Source organism: Chiloscyllium plagiosum, unplaced genomic scaffold, assembly GCF_037043375.1.
Source record: "Chiloscyllium plagiosum isolate Xiang-an unplaced genomic scaffold, Cpla_swu_hap1 HiC_scaffold_2, whole genome shotgun sequence".
In the NCBI taxonomy this organism is placed as follows: Eukaryota; Metazoa; Chordata; class Chondrichthyes; order Orectolobiformes; family Hemiscylliidae; genus Chiloscyllium; species Chiloscyllium plagiosum.
Genome location: NW_028270140.1, coordinates 760525 through 779463, shown reverse-complemented (window position 1 = coordinate 779463; position 18939 = coordinate 760525). Strand labels below are relative to the sequence as shown.

The window sequence follows — 18939 nt, the reverse complement described above, 5'->3', positions numbered from 1 at the left end:
TCCAGTCCAGGCAGCATCCTGGTAAACCTCCTCTGAACCCTCTCCAAAGCATCCACATCTTTCCTATAATAGGGCGACCAGAACTGGACGCAGTATTCCAAGTGCGGTCTAACCAGAGCTGCAACAAGATCTCATGGCTCTTAAACTCAATTCCCCTGTTAATGAAAGCCAAAACGCCATATGCTTTCTTAACAACCCTGTCCACTTGGGTAGCAATTTTAAGGGATCTATGTACCTGCACACCAAGATCCCACTGTTCCTCCACACTGCCAAGAATCCTGAGGAGGCCACCAAAATTCCTACTCAAGTGGTAAAAGGAATATTTCATGGTTTAAATGACATGAAATGTAATTAAAATAAAAAAGTTGTAAAATGTGTCTCTGTAGTACCATTGGAGCTGCCTCAACAAAAGCTGGAGATTTCATGTGGGCGTGCAACATTACAAGTCACAAGCCTACCTCACACCCCCTCCACGCCTGTATCCACACACTGCCACATATACACACACTCATATACACACACACACACACACAAAAACCGGGGCACAAAGTATCCTGCCCTCCAAACAAAACGGACCTTTTGCGCTGAGTAGTTTCTGATGCTATGTATAACCACTAAGGTCTGAGCAATACCAACACCTGACTTGATGGCTCAGAGTGTCAGATCCAGTCACAGGGACTGTTCATCAGTGCTATAACTGGTACCTTTTTTTCTTCCTGTGTGTTCTCTGCCAGGTGACTTAGAACAGAAATCAAAAAGGGGAAGGTTGGTGTGAAGGGAGGTAGCTGGGGAGGAAAGCACAAGTTACATGTACTATTAGCACTTTGCCTATTATATCATGTAGTTGGATGAAGATCAGCTGAGAGTTGAAATTGAGAGTAATGCAGAAATATATAATCACAAAATCTCTTAGCCAGATGCCATGGACCCTTTTCCAGTTCACTGCGTAATTCAGAAAACCATCTCCTCCTTCCCGCTGGGAAATTCAGGCGTCCTAGTCTCCACCATTCTACTCTGTTCCAAGGGCTATGGGCCAACTTGTACTGCAAGACAGAGGGAAGCATGTCATTTTATTTTGATGGACTTTTGTTTTGGTGATTTTGCTACAATATTCAAATAGCTGGAAGTGAGACAAGAAGACGTGAATGTGATGCTGGACTTATTGGAAGTTGCCTGAGGCTGAGGTGGACCAGCTGGAAGTTGTGCCTAAGACTTGCTAATACATGGGTTATAGGGATGTGGTGCACTGAGCAAAGTGTTGCTACTGCAATGGCAGGGGATGCCCTTTGAAGGGGTCTTCTCTGACTTTGAGCACTCACATGAGGTCATTTAACTTTTTGTCATAATGCTTGCAGGTCATACTGTATTTCCATTGATATGGAAAATGTGGCAGGCAACCAGCTCTCCTTTATAGCCATCCCTGATTCCAAAGTTGGTGTAAATGCCTGTCAAAGCATGAAACTACACAAACAATAATCTTCCAACCACACCTTCAGTTGTCTAATCTGGCAATGGCAGTCAATCATGGACAAAAGGGCAATACAATTTTTATATTATCAATGCAAATACAGTTGATGCTGAAAATCTGAAAGAGAAACAAAAATAACTTGAAATACTCAGCAAATCCGACAGATTTTGCGGGGAGGGAAATAACTGGCATTTTAGCTTGATGACCTTTCATGAGAAGTAATCAATTTTATACTCATTCCTAAATTGAAAATTGCCTCCTTTATGCATAGCATAAATGAACAGAAGTGTTCAAAGAACCAGTGCAATTCCACTTGAACAAATAGCTCCATTGTCACAAATATTTAAGAGGAAGAAATGTTTCAAATAGTTAACTGTCTCGATAGGTTCAAGATGTGGACAATCACATTTGGAAAGTTGACTTATTAATTTTGAGACTATTATATCACAAAATGACAAGCCTTGTTATTTATAAGACGCCAACATTTCTGTATGTTGTTTTGGTTTGTAATTTCAGACACAAGTTTTGAATATACTCTTGTAAATGGTGAAATGATAATTAAATAATTACAGTGCTGATGGATAGATATACTTTTATTTCCTCTTTCTTCTTGGCCACTCATGCATAGAAGCATTTCCACAAACATTTAACTTTGCAACAAGTTTAGATATTTCCAATACAGAAAAAGAAAAAAAACTACAAATTTTTTAGTCCACTCAATTAGTTGCCATTGTTAGATACACTGATAAAAATGTCACACTAATATTGGTGAATTAGTTAAAAATACAATGCTTATGAAGTACTTCATTATTCTGTTGCCCAAAAGCTGAATGGAAAGTGATTAGGAATTCCAGAGCTGCTGCTTCTGTAACATGAAATGCAATGACACGGCCACATAGAAGGCACTTCCTCAAAAGGATCTTCCAGCAAAGAGAGAGGGAGAAAGACAGAGAGTGTGTGTGCATGTGTGTGTATATATGTGAGAGTGTCGATTCCTTTTAATTTGCAAATCATTCAATTTAAAAACAACCAGCAGCAAAGCTTTTAGATTAGATTACTTACAGTGTGGAAACAGGCCCTTCAGCCCAACAAGTCCACACCGACCCTCTGAAGAGCAACCCACCCAGACCCATTTTCCTACATTTAACCCTTCACCTAACACTACGGGTAATTTAGCATGGCCAATTCACCTAACCTGCACATCTTTGGACTGTGGGAGGAAACCGGAGCACCCGGAGGAAACCCACGCAGACACGGGGAGAACGTGCAAACTCCACACAGTCAGTCGCCTGAGGCGGGAATTGAACCCAGGTCTCTGACGCTGTGAGGCAGCAGTGCTAACCACTGTGCCACCGTGCCACCCATTTTAGCTTAAACAAAATACTGCTTATATTTTTTGCAAGATACTGTTGTAAGTTTACTTGAGTAAAAGTAATAAAATTACTCAGTAAATGCAAAGAATGGAATCAAAATATAGACAATAGGAGCAGGAGTAGGCCATTCAGCCCTTCTCACCTGCTCTGCTATTCAGTACGATCAGGGCTGATTATCCAACTCAGTCCCCTGTTCCCAGTTTCTCCCCACACCTTTTGATCACTTTAATCCGAAGAACTATATTTGACTCCTCCTTGAAAAAGTTCAGTGGTTTGGCCTCAACCACTTTCTGTGTCAGAGTGTTCCACAGGCTCCCCACCCTCTGGTTGAAGACACTTCCCCTCATCTCAGGATAAGACAAGTAACTACAAATAAGGATAAAAGATCCTCTGAAAGAAGAAGTGTAGTTCAGTTATTTGTTATTTTATCGCAGGCCCATAGCTTACAATTCATGTTGATTATCGAGAATAAATCAGTGTTGATGTTGTGTTCAGTCACTGTGATGGTTTCTATAGTTGAATAGTCAGCGTTTGTCTTTGTGGATGGACTCAGTAGATACAGGGAGCCACAGGAGTGTGAATGTCCTGACTGGTTCGGTCAGCATTTGAGAACTACCTGGATTCCATTTCAGTGAGCATGGTGACAGAGAAAAAATGCAGCTCTCCCATGCTGCACACAATTAATTCAACTGAGAATAGTAGCTGGAACTGTCTTCACAGGTTTTCCGAATGTTTATGCCCAGCTAGACTTACCTCTATATGGTTCAAAACTCAATATAATTGCTATCACAAACAGTCATGCTCCCATATTGGAAATTGTATTAGCCCAAGTCTGGAGCATAGTTTGATCCATTATCTTTTAGACGAGATAACAAACCTTTTAATAATCTAACAGCCAATTTTTTAAATTATTTAATAATTTGTGGTATGTGGGTACTGCCGACTGGCCAGCATTTATTGCTTGTCCCTAGTTGCCCCTTGAGAAGGTGGTGTTAAGCTGCCTTCTTTAACTGCTGCAGTCCTCCTGCTGTGGGTTGACCCACATACCTTCAGAGACGGAATTCTAGGATTGTGACCCAGAAACTTGACTGGCTGGTGTTCTTACAATTTTGGTGCAACAAGCGAAGTTTTACGTACTTCCAAAGAGGGTATTGTTTCTGATTACCCCTGTGGAAATGCTCATTCAATTTCAAGTTTCAAATGATCTTTCTTGAGATATTGTAAATACAAGGTCTTTTTTTATTTTTTGTTATTTTAGTCATGGACTGAAATGGTAAAGGACTATTTCACAACTAAGAGTTATGAAATGAATTACTGCTCTTTTTAAAAGCAAGTTAACAAAACTCTTTGTAAGCTGTGTTTACACTGCTGCTTTCATGGAGCAGTGGGGGTGATTTTTTGCAATTGGGACTACACCATAGAATGAGATTCAAGCAGCAACAGATTGGTTTGTGGAATTGTGAGCAGTTATAAATGACAGACTTCATCTGCCTGACAACAATTATTTGATTGGAATAAATAATTGGGAGTTTTGGAAGCGGCTCAGAGTTTTATTAAGAGTTATATGTTAATAGTGAATAGATTCCAATGGTAGATAAACAAGTATTTATTTGCATTAAATTGCAATTCTTTTGTAGGTAGAGGAACCTGATCTGTGTTCTCTGGGTCCATGAGAAAGATAAATAGGGGAATTTTGTGTACTTTAATAAAATCATTAGCTTTAGTGACAACTCAAGGAATAATAGTCGTTGATTTCCAGTGCACAACCTCATTGAGGGAATGACAATACATATAGAACATAAAACATAGAACATTACAGCTTAGTACAGGCCCTTCGGCACTCGATGTTGCACCGACCTGTGAAATTAATCTGATGCCCATCTAAACTACACCATTCCATTATTGTCCATATGTATGTCCAGTGCTCATTTAAATGCCCTTAATGTTAGTGAGTCTACTACTAGGGGTTCCACACCCCTACTACTCTCTGAGTAAAGACACTACCCCTGATCTCTATCCTAAATCTATCACCCTTCAATTTAAAGCTATGTCCCCTTGTGTTAGCCTTCACCATCTGAGGAAAAAGGCTCTCACTGTCCACCCTATCTAACCCTCTGATTATCTTATATGTCTCAATTAAGTCATCTCTCAACCTTCTCCTCTCTAACGAAAACAGCCTCAAGTCTCTCAGCCTTTCCTCGTAAGACCTTCGCTCCATACCAGGCAACATCCTAGTAAATCTCCTCTGCACCCTTTCCAAAGCTTCCACATCCTTCTTATAATGCAGTGACCAGAACTGTATGCAATACTCTAGGTGTAGCCTTACCAGTGTCTTGTACAGCTGTAGTATGACCTCGTGGCTCCGAAACTCAATCCCCCCCTACCAATAAACGCCAACACACCATATGCCTTCTTAACAACCCTATCAACCTAGGTGGCAACTTTAATGGATTTATGCACCTATATACTGAGATCTCTCTGTTCATCGACACTGCCAAGAATTTTACCATTAGCCCAGTACTCTGCATTCCTGTTACTTCTTCCAAAGTGAACTACCTCACACTTTTCCACATTAAACTCTATTTGCCACTTGTCAGCCCAGCTCTGCGTCTTATCTATGTCCTTCTGTAACTCTCAACATTCCTTCATCACTACCCACAACTAGTGTCATCTGTCCCAACCCATCCTTCTACGCCCACATCCAGATCATTTACAATAAGTATAGCCTGCTTACCATGGCAATTAAATTCACAGGATAAATTGCATGATTTGTGGGAGCATGTTTAAAAGCTCCTGTGTGTGAATTCTTAAGGAGAGATTGTAATTTGTTCCCAAATCTGTTATAGCTATGCATTCATGAGTATTGGTTCTGTGTATGTAATTGGACAATTAAAGCAGCGGAAGAATTATTTTTCCTGAAGTTTTTTCAATAGTGTATTGATTGCAACAATTAATCCGTCTAATGCAGCACTGTTTCTTTGACACTTGCATAGCTCTTGATCCAAAGCACTGACAAAGTTGGGGGATTGCTCTTTTGCCAGTAGTACTGCCCCTGTACACTTCTGCTGTGAGGCACTTACTTTCAAAACCTTTGCTTAAATAATATCAATTTAAAATTGGAGAGTTTCCAGCAAAGCTGTATGACTCTGAAAAATTCATTCAAGGAGTGGGACATTGCTGCCTAGGCTCGCATTTATTGTTCACCTGTGGTTGCTCTGGAGAAGGTGATGGTGAGTTTCCACCTTGAACAGCTGCAATCCACAGGGTGCAGGGACACCCACAGAATTGTTGGAGAGTGACATCCAAGATTGTGTTTCAAAAAATATTTTGGAAATATTGAGGCAATGTGCCTGATTAGATTGTCGGTTTTCTTTGCAATTTATGTCAAATGTTCTTTTCTTATTAAAGTAGATTACTTAATACACCTCCAGTAATGTACTGTCCATATTAAAGTGTGGCCTGTGCGATAGAAAGATCAGACTGATTCCCAACTGCTGTTTTAAATTTGCCATTTGACAAAAGGACGTTGTCTGATGTCACTGATGATTCCTTCAGGAAGCAGCTTGTATAGCCATCACACAGCAACACCACAACCAGTCCCAAGCACTGAGAATTTATTTTAAACTTAGCACCTTCTCATTAATAATCTGCTGGACATAATGAATCCAGCCTTACATCGGAACTGCAAACTAGAACAGTCCATTTCTTATTTATTTTAAATGACTATCTTTTCATCAACTGCCAGAAGTGAAATTCTGAAGCTCCACAAAACTGTGGCAACTTGATCATAGTCATGTGTGAAACATTTGTAGTGTTAGCCACATTGTGGGAAACATTTTGACTTGAAGAATTTTGTATTGTAAGATAGATGGAGATTGGTCCTAGATCACAGCACCAGGGTCCCAGGTTCGATTCTAGCCTCGGATGACTGTGTGGAGTTTGCACATTCTCCCCGTGTCTGCGTGGGTTTCCTCCGGGTGCTCCGGTTTCCTCCCACCGTCCAAAGATGTGCAGGTCAGGTGAATTGGCCATGCTAAATTGTCCATAGTGTTAGGTGCATTAGTCAGAGGGGAATGGGTCTGTGTGGGTAACTCTTCAGAGGGTCGATGTGGACTTGTTGGGCTGAAGGGCCTGTTTCCACATTGTAGAGAATCTAATCTAATCTAATCTCCCATTAGGGGATACACAGTGCATAATCTCAGAGTAAGGGGTCTGTTTAAGACAGAGATGAGGATGAGTTTTTTTTTCAGAAGGTAGTATATCTTTGAAATTCTTTGCCACAAGAGGTCTTTTGAGACTGGGTCATTAGGTATATTTGAGGCTGAGATAGACAGATCTTTAATCAGTAAGGGAATCAAGAGTTCAGGAGCAAAGGCAGGAAAATTGAGTTTAGGATTATCAAATTAGCTACGACCTCATTGAATGATAATGCAGAATTAATGGGCCAAATGGCCTATTTTTGTTCCAATAACTTAAGGTCTTAAGGGTGTCAAATATCCTGTACTCTCTACCCACCCAAATCATAAACAATAAGTTTTTTCCCACTTCTTACTAATTACACAAACTTCAAAACTCTGACTCAGAAGTGGTTCAAACTGGTTTTGTGCTTAATAAAGCAGGTAGCTGGTTCACTTACCAGCTGGACAGAATGTAACAATCTGAAAATGTAATACATTTTATTGTGTATATATTACAAATGTTACAGCCTATACAGGATCATAAACAGCAATAAAGTACTTAGCGGAATAGTGAAGGCGTATTCCTGTCAAATCCAGCTAAATGTTGAATGCAGTTTTCCAGCCTGGCTAGATGTATGCACGTTCAATGTATGTGAGTGGAAAATCTAGCTAATTTCTTAATATGTTATTTCTTCCACCTTCCGAGTCAGTGGAAATGACAGAATAAATAGTGAACTTCTAAGAGCGAGCGCTGCAATAAGCCTTTGATTTCAGTACAGGGACTCAAGGCAGGAACACAAGAAATCAACCTAACAGTGTTATAGTCCTGTCTGTGATCTGCATTCCCATCTAATACAATTCTGTACAGGGAGCAGGCACTCAATAAATTACCTCCACACCATCTCGATATACCACAGCTCACCTGATCGAGCCAGAAAGCTATAAGTAGTAGCAGGCAGGATAATCCACCAATTACTCATGAGGCTATCAACTCAGTAGAAGACAAATGTAGGAATCAAAATGGCTGACAACGCTGAGTGAACATCGGAATATGAAACATATGAATTCGCATATAAGGCAAGAACTATCACAAACCCTTTTGAGGAAGTGAACTGGGTTAGACAGCCGTGCTGCTGAAACTTTGGGAGCAGGATGATATATATTAATAGATAGTACATTGCAGGTGCCTCTCTACATTCTGTTGGGGAGGTGTGAATAAATTGACTTTGATTTGATTTGAATTATTGTATACACACGTGCGTAAATACAGTGAAAAGTTTTGCACTGTGAGCAGCACAGGCAGATCATAACAAACAAGGACACATAGATCATAAGGTGTTTAGACAGAATGAGGTGCACAGGTTACACTACATAGGACATGCACAAAGCAAGATCAACACTGTTGGATGTGAAGGTGCCAGTGTTAGACTGGGTTGGGCAAAGTCAGAAGTCACATAGCACCAGGTTGTAGTCCAACAGGTTTATTTGAAATCACAAGCTTTCAGAGTGTTGCCCCTTCACCTTGTGATGTGATTTATCTGACAAAGGAGCAGCACTCCGATATGGTTCAAATAATCCTGTCGGATTATAACCTGGTGATATGTGACTTCTAACATTATTTGAAGTTCGAGAGGTCCATTCAGCAATCTAATAATGGCCGGGAAGAAATGTTCTTAAACCTGTTGGTGTGTTTGTTCAAGTTTATGTATCTTCTCTCTGATGGAAGAGGTTAGAAGAGAGTATTACTGGGGTAGGAGGGGTCTTTGATGATGTTGGCAATGTTTCCGTCGCAATATGTATAAATGGAGTCCATGAATGAGAGGCTGCCTTCTGTGATGGCCTAGGCTGTGCACACAACTTTCTGTAGTTTCCTACAGTCCTGGGCAGAGCAGTTGGCATACCAAGCCGTTATGAACCCAAATAAAATGCTTTCTGTGGTGCATCTGTAAAAGTTGGTGAGGGTTGTTATGAACATGCAGAATTTCCTAAGATGCCTGAGGAAGAAGAGGCTTTGTTGTGCCTTCTTGACCATCACATCGACATGGGAGGTTCAGGATAGATTGTTGATTATCGCCACTCCTAAGAACTTAATGCTCTCAACCCTCTCCACTTCAGCTCCATTGATGTCAGTGAGGGCATGTTCTCCTCCTTTCTTCCTGTTATGAAGGTGTATGGGGTACTTTAAGAGTTGAAAGCTAGCAAGGACTTAGAGACTTAGAGTCTGAACAGTTAGCACTGGCTGGGTTTTTAGATTAGATTACTTACAGAGTGGAAACAGGCCCTTCGGCCCACAAGTCCACACCGCCCCGCCGAAGCGCAACCCACCCATATCCCTACATTTACCCCTTACCTAACACTATGGGCAATTCAGCATGGCCAATTCACCTGACCTGCACATCTTTGGACTGTGGGAGGAAACCGGAGCACCCGGAGGAAACCCACACAGACACAGGGAGAACATGCAAACTCTACACTGTCGCCTGAGGCGAGAATTGAACCTGGGTCTCTGGCATTGTGAGGCAGCAGTGCTAACCACTGTGCCACTGTGCCGCCCACAGGGTTGTTCAGAGATGAAAATAAATTCAAATTCGGGCAATCAGTTTAATTTATGCCCCATGATACCAAACTTCAATCAAGTTTAATTTGGTATTTTGGTAATAATAAAACCACGGTGGCACAGTGGTTAGCACTGCTGCCTCGCAGCGCCAGAGACCCGGGTTCAATTCCCGACTCAGGCGACTGACTGTGTGGAGTTTGCACGTTCTCCCCGTGTCTGCGTGGGTTTCCTCCGGGGGCTCCGGTTTCCTCCCACAGTCCAAAGATGTGCAGGTTAGGTGAATTGACCATGCTAAATTGCCCGTAGTGTTAGGTAAAGGGGTAAATGTAGGGGTATGGGTGGGTTACGCTTCGGCGGGTCGGTGTGGACTTGTTGGGCCGAAGGGCCTGTTTCCACACTGTAAGTAATCTAATCAATGAAACATGCTTTGGAGTATAAAACGAAAAATATTGAACAATTGAGTGAGAACTGCCAAAAGACCAACAGATGTAGTGCTAGTCAAAACTCTCTGAGAGTGACCAGTCTAGAGACAGAGTTTGCACAGAGAAAACATCAACACCAAGCTGAGAGCAAATATACAGAGGAAGATATAAAAACAAGATTTGACTGCTGGCTGGTTTTGAAATTTGAAATTTTTTTGTAAATCGTAATCAGCTTTTTATTGGACCAGTATTGCAGAAGGGAAAGTAAAAGGTAGATTAGAGAAAGGAGATGTAAATAGTTGTTAGTTAATTATTCTCTGTTAGACTTTAAAAAATGAAGTTGTTACTTTTTACTTTAAATAGTGACTTTTGGGATAGTTCTTTGCCTCTCGAATTTTCACAAATTACCACAGGAGGTAAATCTTTTCTGTATTGCTGGTTTAAATTAGTGAGGGGGCATACCCCGTGATGTAACATTCCTGAAGTCAATGATCAGTTCTTTTCTGCCAACATTGAGAGAGAGGTTGTTGATATTTCACCATGACACCAATCACTGTATCTCTTTCCTATATTCTGAATCATCATTGTTTGATATCGGTCCTACCATGGAGGTATCATCAGCGAACTTGTAGATGCTGTTCATATAGAGGAGTACAGTAGGGGGCTGAGAACTCTTCCTAGAGGGGCTTCAGTGTTGAGTATTATTGTGGAGGATGTGCAGTTATCAATCTTCACTGGTTGTGGTCTGTGGGTCAAGAAGCTGAGGATTTAGTTGCAGAAGGCAGAGTCGAAACCTAGGTCTCAGAGTTTTCCGATATGTCTGGAGGGGCTATTGTTGTTGAAGGCAGAGCTGTAGACGAGGAGTAGGAGCCTGTCATAGGTGTCCTTGTTATCCAGATGTTCCAGGGTTGAGTGTATGGCTAAGGATATGGCATCCGCTGTGGACTTGTTACATCAGTAGGCAAATTGAGGGGGATCAAGGCAGGTTGGGAGACTGGAATTGATGTGGGTCATGACCAGCCACTCGAAGCACTTCATGATGATGGAAAAGCCACTGGGCGTTAGCTGTTGAGGCATGTTGTATGTGTACTGGAATAATGGGAGTCTTCTTGAAGGAGATGGAGACTTCAGATTGTAGCAAAGACAGGTTGAAGATGTGAGCAAATACCTCCACCAGCTGGTCCACAGAAGATCTAAATGTACAACCAGGGACTCCATCTGGATCCCCCGCTGTTTTCCTTGGGTTTACTCTCAGGAAGACCGCTTGAGATCACTGTGTAACGGTGACAGGGGAACAGGTAAATCCAGGGCTGTCAGGGCAAGTGACACTGTGCATAGAAAGCATTGAGTTCGATAATGACTGCCTGCTTTTTAAAACATTAGATTGTACAATGCAGTGCACGAGGAAGATGGAAATCAAGGTTGACTGGATTACATCTCAAGCTTAAGAACTGGACTAGGTGTAACTTGACATTATTTTTACAAGTTATCAAAACTTTAATGGTGTCTGTTTCTCATTGCTCTCTATGTGCCATCTGACCTTTCTGTGTGGGCACCTGTGTAATTTCAGTTTCTTAGAAACAGAGAAACATAGAAAATAAGTGCAGGAGTAGGCTAGTTGGCTATTTGAGCCTGGACCACCATTCAACATGATCATGGCTGACTATGCAATCTCAGTATCCCACTCCCATCGTCCCTCTATACCCCTGATCCCTTTAAGCGCATGAGCCCCGTCCAGCTCCCTCTTGAATCTATCTAATGAACTGGTCCCAACAGCTTCCTGAGGGAGAGAATTTCATAGATTCACAACTCTCTGACTGAAGAAGTTCTTCCTCATCTCAGCCCCGAACGGCTTACCCCTTATTCTAGACTGTGACCCCTAGTTCTGGATTCCCCAACATTGGGAACATTGTTCCTGCATCTAGCCTGCCCAGGAGTTTATATGTTTCTATGAGGTCTGCCCATCATTCTTCTGATTTCCAGCCTGTATAAGGCCAGCTGATCAGACTGGTGAACCTTCTCTGGACTCTCTCAATAATAAGAATGTCCTCCCTCAGACTAGGAGACCAAGACTGCAAGGTTTGGCCTCACCAAGTCCCTGTATAACTACAGCAAAATTAAAAATCACACAACACGAGGTTATAGTCCAACAAGTTTATTTGGAAACACTAGCTTTCAGAGCACTGCTCTTTCATCAGGTTTTTGTGGAGAATAAGATTGTAAGACACAGAATTTCTAGAAAGAGCAGCGCTCTGAAAGCTAGTGTTTCCAAATAAACCTGCTGGACTATAACCTGGTGTTGTGTGATTTTTAACTTTGTACACCCCAGTCCAACATCAACGTCTCCAAATCATAACTACATTAAGCCATCCTTACTCCAATACTCTCGCTAGGAAGGCCAGCATGGAGATTGGTGGGGTGGTAGGTGAGGACCAGTGGGGTTCTGTCCTGGTGGCGGTTGGAGGGGCGGGGTTCAAGGGCGGAGGAGCGGGAAGTGGAAGACATGCGGCGGAGGGCATCGTCGACCACGTCGGGGGGGAAATTGCGGTCCTTGAAGAAGGAGGCCATCTGGGTTGTACGTATTTTGAACTGGTCCTCCTGGGAGCAGATGCGGCGGAGACGAAGGAATTGGGAGAATGGGATGGCGTTTTTACAGGGGGCAGGATGGGAGGAGGTGTACACACCTCCTCCCATCCTGCCCCCTGTACTGGACTACACCTACTCCCATCCTGCCCCCTGTACTGGACTACACCTCCTCCCATCCTGCCCCCTGTAAAAACACCATCCCATTCTCCCAATTCCTTCGACTCCGCCGCATCTGCTCCCAGGAGGACCAGTTCCAAAAATACACAGCCCAGATGGCCTCCTTCTTCAAGGACCGCAATTTCCCCCCCGACGTGGTCGACGATGCCCTCCACCGCATCTCTTCCACTTCCCGCTCCTCCGCCCTTGAACCCCGCCCCTCCAACCGCCACCAGGACAGAACCCCACTGGTCCTCACCTACCACCCCACCAATCTCCATGTACAGCGCATCATCCGCCGTCATTTCCGCTACCTCCAAACGGACCCCACCACCAAGGATATATTTCCCCCACCTCCCCTATCAGCATTCCGTAAAGACCACTCCCTCCGTGACTCCCTCGTCAGATCCACACCCCCCACCAACCCAACCTCCACTCCCAGCACCTTCCCCTGCAACCGCAGGAGGTGCAAGACTTGCGCCCACACCTCCCCCCTCACCTCCCTCCAAGGCCCCAAAGGAAACTTCCATATCCGCCACAGATTCACCTGCACCTCCACACATATCATCTATTGCATCCTCTGTACCCGATGTGGCCTCCTCTATATTGGGGAGACAGGCCGGCTACTTGCGGAGCGTTTCAGAGAACACCTCTGGGACACCCGGACCAACCAACCCAACCACCCTGTAGCTCAACATTTCAATTCCCCCTCCCACTCCACCAAGGATATGCAGGTCTTTGGACTCCTCCATCGTCAGACCACAACAAAACGACGGTTGGAGGAAGAACCCCTCATCTTCCGGCTAGGAACCCTCCAACCACAAGGGATGAACTCGGATTTCACCAGTTTCCTCATTTCCCCTCCCCCCACCCTGTCTCAGTCAAATCCATCAAATTCAGCACCGCCTTCCTAACCTGAGATCTCCTTCCCGACCTCTCCGCCCCCACCCCAGTCTGACCTATCACCCTCACCTTTACCTCTTTCCACCTATCACATTTCCGACGCCCCTCTCCCAAGTCCCTCCTCCCTACCTTTTATCTTAGCCTGCTGGACAAACTTTCCCCATTCCTGAAGAAGGGCTTATGCCCGAAACGTCGATTCTCCTGTTCCCTGGATGCTGCCTGACCTGCTGCGCTTTTCCAGCAACACATTTCCAGCTCTGATCTCCAGCATCTGCAGACCTCACTTTCTTCCCAATACAATGTAACATCCTGGCAGCATCGAACAGTTCTTGATGGGATCAGGAGACTTCAGCTCTCTTCGAAGGTAGGTGAGAATATCCCTGTTGAAGCAGTGAGGTATTTCCATTGTTTCTCTGCCTCTCTGTCTGGCCTGTCCTTTGTGTGGCTTTGGTATCACTGGGGTACGAGACTGCCCTTAGGGCTTTGGGACAGCTATGTTGATTGGGTCCAGGAAGCTTAGTGTTAGTTTGTCTTAGGAAGTGTATTTCCTGGTCTGCAAGTGACTATGGTCGTGTCTGGTTTCCCTTGTCAGTCTGTTCAGTAAATGCTGAGGCATTTTGGGTGTTTCTTGTATGGTTTGGACAGGCTTGATTTTCTGTGTTCTGTGTGGGCATGCTAAGGGTAGGCAAGGTGGCAGACCTTTTACCACAGTGATGCACTAATGCTTATATTATTTCACGTAACATAAGAAACTGGGAGTGAATAACATGGTGTTGAATAATTCAACAGATATGTATTGTAACTAACTATTCTCTACAAACATAATATTCATGAGGCAGAAAAGAGCTTGGGCTAACATTATGATGTTAAGTTAGAACAGAACAGCATGCTTCCAATAAAATGTCAAGCTTCAGTTGATCTACGGTAGGACAGAGTATGAGATCTTTGTACCTTACATTGCATGCTATGATGCAATGATAATATCATGAGCATGTCTCCTAAAGATGTACTAACCCTGAGGCATAACGCAACAGTATGTAACAAGTCCAACAAAGTAGGGTGCAATTCTGGACTTAATTTAAGGAAAGAAAATTGGGCAGGTGGAAGTGCCAGTAGGAGAGCATTTTGGTGATTATGATCTTAATTCAGTTTATTTGACCATGATCAAGGAATAGGGCAAAGAAAGAATAGGAGTTAAAGTTTTTAAAAATATTTTTGTAGGACCAATTTTACAAAGCTGAGAAATGATTTAACAAAAGTCAACTTGGAAAAGTTATGTGAAGGTGTTGTTCTGCGCGTTCAATGGGGAACATTATGGGTTGAGAGGAAACATGTCCCCATAAAGAGGAAGAGTAGGACAGCCAAGCCCAAACCGCCTTGGATATCAGGGAACGAACAGTTTAAAAAAGGCTGAAAAGTGAAGCTTATGTTAGACAAGGAGAACCCATTACTGCAGAAAATAAAGAGGAGTATAGACAGTGCAGGGATGAAATCAAAAAGTGATGAGCAAAGCAAAGAGCAGGCAAGGAAAAGTATTAACAAGCAAAGAGAACCCGAGCATATTTAATCAATACACTCAAAGTAAAAGGATAGCTAAAGCAAGTGGGGCCCTTAAAAGACCAAAAACATAAGGTGTCTTGGAAAGGTTTAGATTTGGTTCTTAAAGAATACTTTGTGCCTGTCTTTACAAAAGATGTCCAATGTATACAAAGTTAAAAATCACATAACATCAGGTTATAGTCCAACAGGTTTAATTGGAAGCACTAGCTTTCACAGCGCTGCTTCGTCATCAGGTGGTGGTTGATGAAGAGGCAGCACCTTGAAAGCTAGAGCTTCCAAATAAACCTGTTGGACTATAACCTGGTGTTATGTGATTTTTAACTTTGTCCACCCCAGTCCAACACCGGCATCTCCAAATCAATATAGACAAAGTGGTGGATGAAAAAGAGGAGTGTGAAAGAGCAGATGTGATAAACAATTGGAAAGAAGTATTAGGAGGATTTATTTTCCTGAAAGTGGTTAAAACACCTGTCCTGGATTAAATGTGTCCCAGAGTGTTAAAAGAAGCTTGGGAGGAAATAGTGGATGCTCTCACTACAATTTCCAATCCTCACTGGACGTAGCTGTGGTGATACAGGATTGCAAGGTTACTAATGTTGTATTTTTGTTTGAAAAATGAAATGAGAGTTTGGCATGCAATTATTCAGTCTCTCAGTCTAACCTCCAGTGGGCAAATTATAGGAACCAATTCTGAGAGACGAAAATAACTGTCCCTAAAAAGATTGGGTGTAATCAAGGAAGTCAGCCTGTATTTTTTAGGGAAGATTGTGTCAGGCGAGATTTGATTGAATATCCTTCAGAGGTAACGAAGAGGATTGATGATGATAGTGCAGTTGGCCTGGTTATGTAGATTTTAGTAAGGCTTTTGACAAGGTCCCACGTGCAGACTGGTTTAGAAAGAAAGTCTATAGAATCCAGGGTAATGTACAAAAAGTGGATGCAAAGCTTCCTCAGCTACAGCAAGCGATAAGAAATGGTCAGCAGATGTTTTATAATGCTGTTTCCAGGAAATTGGAGATTAATTCAGATAAATGTGAGGTGCTGCATTTTGGGAAAGGAAATCTTAGCAGGACTTATACATTTAATGGTAAGGTCTGAGAGAGTGTTGCTGAACAAAGAGACCTTGGAGTGCATGTTCATAGCTCATTGAAAAGTAGAGTCGCAGGTAGATAGGATAGTGAAGAAGGTGCTTGGTATGATTTCCTTTATTGGTCAGAGTATTAAGTACAGGAGTTGGGAGGTCATGTTGCGGCTGTACAGGACATTGGTTAGGCCATTGTTGGAATATTGCGTGCAATTCTGGTCTCCTTCCTATTGCAGAAAATGTGTGGAAGTGTTGCTTCTGCAGAAGTCACATACTCAGAGGTCATAAGACTCAGTGTTGCTTCAGCAGAAGTCATTTGACTCAACTATCAGGGAGGGGGGGTGCACATTAACAATAGACCACAGAGGGATGTGGATGTGATTAGATTAGCAACTGCACAGAGCAACTGCAACTGTCACGTACAAGGAACTGGATAGGATAAAGATAACCAAATAAGGCAAGAAATAAACATGGGTAGGGGGCCTATAGAATTAGAGTAAGGGGGAAAGCAAACAGAGGCGGAGTGAAGCTAGGGCTTGTGATAGGCTACGCAAATTAGCAAAATCAACCAATGAGGTGAAAGGGGAAGTACCAAGAGACTCTCAGAGACTGTATAAAAATGCACTGATATTGTTCAGCAGTGTGCCTACTTTGTGGACACCCGCTCTTGCAAGAATGTATGAATAAAGACTGCTTCGGAATTTGACTCGGACTAAAATTATTTGGCAGTGGGCTTTGTTTCTCACACTATCAGAAGGATGTTGTGAAATTTAGAGTCATAGAGATGTACAGCATGAAAACAGGCCCTTCGGTCCAACCCGTCCATGCCGACCAGATATCCCAACCCAACCTAGTTCCACCTGTCAGCACCCGGCCCATTTCCCTCCAAACCCTTCCTATTCATATACCCATCCAAATGCCTCTTAAATGTTGCAATTGTACCAGCCTCCACCACTTCCTCGGGCAGCTCATTCCATGCACATACCATCCTCTGCGTGAAAAGATTGCTCCGTAGGTCCCTTTTATATCTTTCCCCCCTCACCCTAAACCTATGCCCTCCAGTTCTGGACTCCCCCACCCCAGGGAAAAGACTTTGCGCCTCATAATTTTGTAAACCTCAATAAAGTCACCCCTCAGCCTCCGACGCTCCAGGGAAAACAGCCCCAGCCTGTTCAGTCTCTCCCTATAGCTCAAATCCTCCAACCCTGGCAACATCCTTGTAAATCTTTTCTGAAGATTGGAAGTATGACCAAGCCATTTGACATTAAAATTGGGTCATGTAATTGGTAATGAGGCAGGAAGGTATAAACAGACTGCTCAAATGGCAGAGAAGGGCAAATGGAATTGAACTCAAAGAAGTGAGGTGTGGTCAAGCAAATCAAAAGGTTTCACAATGACTGGGAGAATACTGAGAGTTGCAGTGGGAGTGATGGAGTTTGGAGCCAGTACACAGCTCCCTGAAGGCTGGATGAGAGGTTGCTAACGTGGTTGAAAGGGGATGTGGAGCTTTTATTAACTTTATTAACCAGGGAATGCAGAGAGGTAATGCTGGAACAATGTAAACCATTATAGGCCACAGCATGAGAAATATATGGGGGTTCTGATTACCTGATTATAGCAAAGATGTAATTGCATTAGAGAAGGTACATAGGAGATTCACCAGGATGCTACCCATGCTGGAGAATTGCTGCAATGAGGATACATTGCTTAGACTGGAGCTATTCTTGGATCAGGGCATGCTAAGGAAAGGTTTGATGAAGATGTGCAGCTTGTGAGATATCAGTATAAGGTGGATGGGAAGGACTCAGCAGAGCCACCAATGTTTAGGGCCCCTGATTGCAAGTGGCTTGTGGAAGGATTATTGGGGATATGAGGAAAGATTTGTTCACCTGAAGGGTAGTTGACATCTGAACCTAGCTGCCTGAAAGGGTAATAGAGGCACAAACCCTCAAGTAATTTTAAAAGCATCTGGATATGTACTTGAACTCCTATTACCTTCAGTAACATAGGTTCCTTCAAAAGATGATGGAAACAGATCATATTGTCATTCAAATACAAATTGGTGAGAATTCCTTTCAAAAAATGATAATTTGGGACAAGATTTGTACTGAATGTACTTAGAAGCAACACATAATTTTTAATTAATTGTATCCAAAGCCCATTGAGGTATACCTTGCCTCATTTCTGGGTGAAATAAGTTCCACAGAGGCTGGTATCCCATCACCAAGTCACCCTTTATTTATACATGGAGAGTCCCTGATACTGATCCAGCTCCATCAGAACCACATCCTAGAGTGAGCAGAACCTCTGACATGCCTGTTTACATCTGTCAGCCAGGTTAACAGCCCCAGTCAGGGAACCCATATTCTATGACATCCACCTGGCTGACCTCATTACAGTCACTACACTGGGTGTCCTGACTAATAGATGGAGACTGATCACTATGGTTTATTGACAGTTCCACTCCCTTTGTATGTTCCAACTACCAGAATTGCAAAAGGCAAGCTAGATGGTCTTTTCCCATTGAGCAATGTTTTGTATGTATTTCAGTTTCAAACTGAGCTACTGGTAAGTAAGTTATTAAATAAATAAAATAAAGTTCAATGTTATGATATTTATTCGCCAATGTACTGGTATAGGATAGGAAATGCA

General features: G+C 42.9%; 1 protein-coding gene across 3 annotated transcripts in view; it reads left to right on the top strand.

Moving 5' to 3' along the window:
* Nucleotides 1-18939, top strand: part of LOC122563838 (A disintegrin and metalloproteinase with thrombospondin motifs 19-like) — a 567067-nt gene that overhangs the window by 432105 nt on the left and 116023 nt on the right. The gene's annotated exons all lie outside the window — the stretch shown is intronic.